Source organism: Nannospalax galili, unplaced genomic scaffold, assembly GCF_000622305.1.
Source record: "Nannospalax galili isolate Female #2095 unplaced genomic scaffold, S.galili_v1.0 scaffold207, whole genome shotgun sequence".
Classification (NCBI taxonomy): domain Eukaryota; kingdom Metazoa; phylum Chordata; class Mammalia; order Rodentia; family Spalacidae; genus Nannospalax; species Nannospalax galili.
The window spans coordinates 3,774,134-3,778,548 of NW_008358517.1; the positions used below are offsets into that span (position 1 = coordinate 3,774,134).

The 4,415-nt window shown below is 43.1% G+C and overlaps 1 pseudogene; it reads right to left on the reverse strand.

Moving 5' to 3' along the window:
* Positions 1 to 3,624: 3,624 nt before the first annotated feature.
* LOC103724653 lies at positions 3,625 to 4,152 on the reverse strand (annotated as a pseudogene).
* Positions 4,153 to 4,415: the final 263 nt, after the last annotated feature.

Below are 4,415 nucleotides of genomic sequence, written 5' to 3' on the forward strand. Positions count from 1 at the left end.
AGCTAGTCAGAGTCCATAGTAAAAAAAAAAAAATGTAATTTTCTCTGTGTAAATTAACTAGACTATCCAGGGATCTAAGAGATGATGTTGACCTCATTAATACTGTACTTGAATCAACCTCCCCTCCCCCCAAAAATGTAGTAAGAAATATCCTGTTGCAGTTAAAGAGCTCATTCATATCAATTTTGTTTTCTTCCTGTTTGTTTAGTAAAAATCCCATATACATAACAAAACTAATTGTTTGATGATACAAGTCTCCTTAACCCAACCTCCCCCCATTTCCCATTAATAGCAATCATTCTGTCACTCCCCATAATAGCAACGTTTTCTTTGACCCAAATAGTCAAAATATCTGTCTGGATTCTCCAGGGTAACAGTCTTGTGTGAGTGTGTGTGCTCATGTGTGTGTGTGCATGTATGTTTGCAGGTGCATTGTGAGCACATGCATATGAAGCCCAGAAGGCTACCTCAGGTGGCATTCTTGAGCTGCCATTTAGCTTAAGTTTTGAGATAGAGTTTCACTGGGACCTGGCACTCTCCAGTTAGGCTAGTTTATCTGACAGTGATTCCAGGAATCTTCCAGTCCTTGTTAGCATTCATGAGATCACCATCTGAAATTATTTAATATTACTCAACAATTTCTCAATAGTCTTTATCTCTGTACACATGCTCGGGTATATTTCAATACATTTCTTTATAAAAATCTAAACTATCACTGATATAGGAAATGACAGTTCCAAGCTCTCAAAGCACTCAGAACTTACGTCATGGGAGTGAGACCTTAATCATGTACTCTTCTCCTTCAAATCATTTTCTTTAACAAAAATCTATTTTTAATTTTATTGTATGTGTATGAGTATTTTGCCTGTATGTATATAAGTGCACTCATGTATGCAATGCCCACAGAGGTCAGAAGAGGGCTTGAGACTACCTGGAACTGTAGTTACCAATGGTTATTAGCTACCATCTGGGTGCTGGGAAGTGAACCCCAGTTCTGTGTAAGAGCAGCCAGTGCTCTTAACCACTAAGCCATCTATCCAGCGCCCCATCCAATTATTTTCATTAACAGACAGTTAAGGGAGGGGCTGGAGCGAGAGCTCAGTCAGTACAGTTATTACTCTGTAAGCTTGAGGAACTGAGTTCTATCACAAGCACCCATGTAAAACCTGGGCATGTTGTTTCAAACTTGTAATCCCAGTACTGGGGAGGTAGAGACTGGTGAATCCCTGGGACATGCTAGCTAGTCAGCCTAACCTAATGCGTGATGCTCAGGTCCTGTGAGAGACTCTGTCTGGAAAATCTAGGAGGACAGTTCCTGAGAACAACACCTGAGCTTAACTTCTGGGCACCCATACACATGCACACATATGAAAATGTATTCATCCATCCTGGCATAAAAATAAAATCATATTCAAGGTGGAAGCAGAGATGGAGGAGCATTTATGTCATTTTATCATCTATCCCAAGATCCTTCCTGAAGATTTCCATGAGAGTAGCCTGAGGAGAGAAACTACCCTGGACATAACTCTGCTGAGGCCAGGGCAGTGACTATTTACATTTTCCACCTTCCCTTCCCTGCCAAGTTCAACCTTGGTCTATTTTGACTTATGGTTCAGGAGGGAGAGTCCAAAATGGCTGAGGAAGCATAATAGGAGCTGGCTGGAGCAGGGAACTGAGAGAGCACATCTTCAAGCACACACAGGAAGCAGAGAGTACAAACAGGAAGAGGGAGGAGGCTACAAACTCTCAAAGCCCTCCCCTAGTGGCATCTGTCCTCCTGAAAGGCCACACCTCCTAAAGGTTCCATGACCCTCCTCAAACAGTGCCACCAACTGACCAAATGTTCAAATATTTGCCTCTTTAAGTAACATTTCTCGTTCAGACCACCACAGGAATATTTTTAGACAGATTTGGAGGTGTGGATTAAAAGAACTAACTTTTTTGTATTTTCTGTTGAAGATCAGACACTTGGACTTTAACCTTCAGGAAGCCTCTCTCAAATGCTTGGGCTGCAGTGGAAGAGTCTTTATCTTCTGAGCATGTAGTCCTCCTCTCCCTCCTTTTTCTCTTCATTTCCCTTCTCCTTCCTCTCTCTCTCCTTCTCTCTCCCTCTCTCTTTATCTCTCTCATTTTAGTCATTTGGCTAAGGGAGGAAATTAGCTTGACTCTCCCCATTCACCTACCCTTAATTCTGAGACATATTGACTCCTATGCTCCCTGGAGTGCTTGGTTTCTTCTGAGTTCTCATTTCAGTCTTTCGAGATTGTGCCCATGGTGGTGGCCTGAGGATCCCAAGGCACGGCTGCATTGTCATGGGACACACTGTGTCATGTGAGATATGCAGATCGTGTCCATCCATGGTGGCTCTGCAAATGCGTAACTAGAGTTGAAATGGCTTGATTATTATACCATGTAATTGTTCAAAGGGTTTTGTAGTCATACTTACTGGGCTTCTGCTGATCTATGATTTATGAACAGCTGGATCACAGCCCCCACAAACACACACACACACACACACACACACACACACATACACACAAACACCAGTGTTTTTGCTTCCTACCCAGGAGCATGGGAAATGAGTGAGAAATTATAGAATTCTGCCTGTCACAGAGATTTTGAAAGCTTCCATTCATTGATAATAGCCAAAAATACTGATTTTTAAGTACATTTTTCTAAAATTTACCATTATCCCACTTAAATGTCTGTGTATAAAACCCCAGCTAATAGGCATCAAGTTAAGTAATGTGAAATTGGATGAGCAGGGAGAATGTGGAAAGCTTAAAAAGCCACTGCTTTTGCCTAGTCCCCCCACCCCCAGGGGGTTCCTGAGGGGTTTTCCCTCAAAGAAACCCACTGGAAATCTTCAGAAAGGATGCAAGAGAAGAATGACAAAGTACATAGAATATTCTGATCAAATGTACATTGATTGCTGCACCTCCCATCGCCCAGGTTGCAGCACCACCTGCACAAGAAAGTGAATACTTTAAGGAAGACAATACTTTGTATTTGGTCAAAATTCTGTAGGGCATTGGAATTGGTTCAGAGAAGAGCCAACTTTCTTGGAGATCTGTTATCCTTTGGTAGGAAATGTCTCTTTAGCAGAAAAATGTTTAATAATTTCACTTTTATTTCCACAGGTTGTTACACAGTTTTATGACTGCACAAGAAAAATCCACAGAAGACTCTTCAGTGTTCACAAAGTACAGTGTCTGGGAGCCCCCAGGGCCTTCTGCATAAAGCATCATAACACACAAACAACTGTTTTCTACCTAAAGACAGACAAAAGTCTAGGATAGAATCTTCAAAGAAAAGCCATCCCACTCTCCAAAGCATTCCATGCCAACCCAATACTCAGACTGTGTCTTTCTTCCACAAGGTACCACAGGTAAAAACATCTGTTTTCTCTTGAAGGTCCAAATACTTAGCCAAAGTGCTCATGAAATAGGCCACTGCTTTTACAAGACTTAGGGCCAATGTAAGTTTGAGGAATATTATGCAATAATACTGTTTAACTCAGGGTGGGCTGAGAATCAGAAGCCAGTAAGTCCTCTCAGTACTGAAATCAGAGCTTGTCGCCTGCACAAGCCTGCAGACATTCCTGTGTAGCTTTGGAGGTCTTTGCTAAACGGACTTGACCTTGGGCTTGGTGAAGAGGATCTGACCTTTCGACTTCAACCTCCGGAAAGCTTCTCTCAAGTGCTTGGGCTGTAGCGGAGGAGTCTCTCCCTGGGCCTCGCACACATCCAAGGCCTCTTCTACCACCTCCCCAACAAAGACCTTGGTGATCCCCGCCATGGCAATCACCACATTCTCTGACACTGACTTGCCAGAAATGGACTGCATCAGTCTTTTAATGCCCTGTCTGGGGAAAGCTGACCTGCGGTAATACTCATACCGGGTCAGCTGCTCCTCTGAGAAAGAAGAGAGCAGGATCCTCTGAACTTCGTCCTCATTCACTGTATGTCTCTGTCTCTTCTTCGATTTCTTGTGTTTCCTCAGTGTTTTGACTCTTGAATCTGAGACTTCCTGATTCTCGAGCTCCTTGGGCTCTTGTTCCAGCTGGCCATTCGAATTCGACGCCCCATCACCGACCTCTGGGATTCTGATGGTGGTGGCGGTGGCCGGGAGTTCCAAAGGCACAATTTCCATCTCGTTGCCCAACAGTGTTCGCTGATGATATGCTAACCTGGTCCGTGGAGTCACTCCCTAAATTAGAAAACAGCTGTCACAACCGTGTGCCTCTGCTGAGTCATGTTTATACACAATTAGAACACAGTTCCCCTTCGCATCCCCCACTGACTTCTATGCTTCCCACAATCTAAAGAAATCTGTGGGTAGAGTGTATACCAGTTTTAAATCAATGGATAAAAAATTCTCATAAATTTAGCATCTCTCCAGCCCCAAATTTAGCA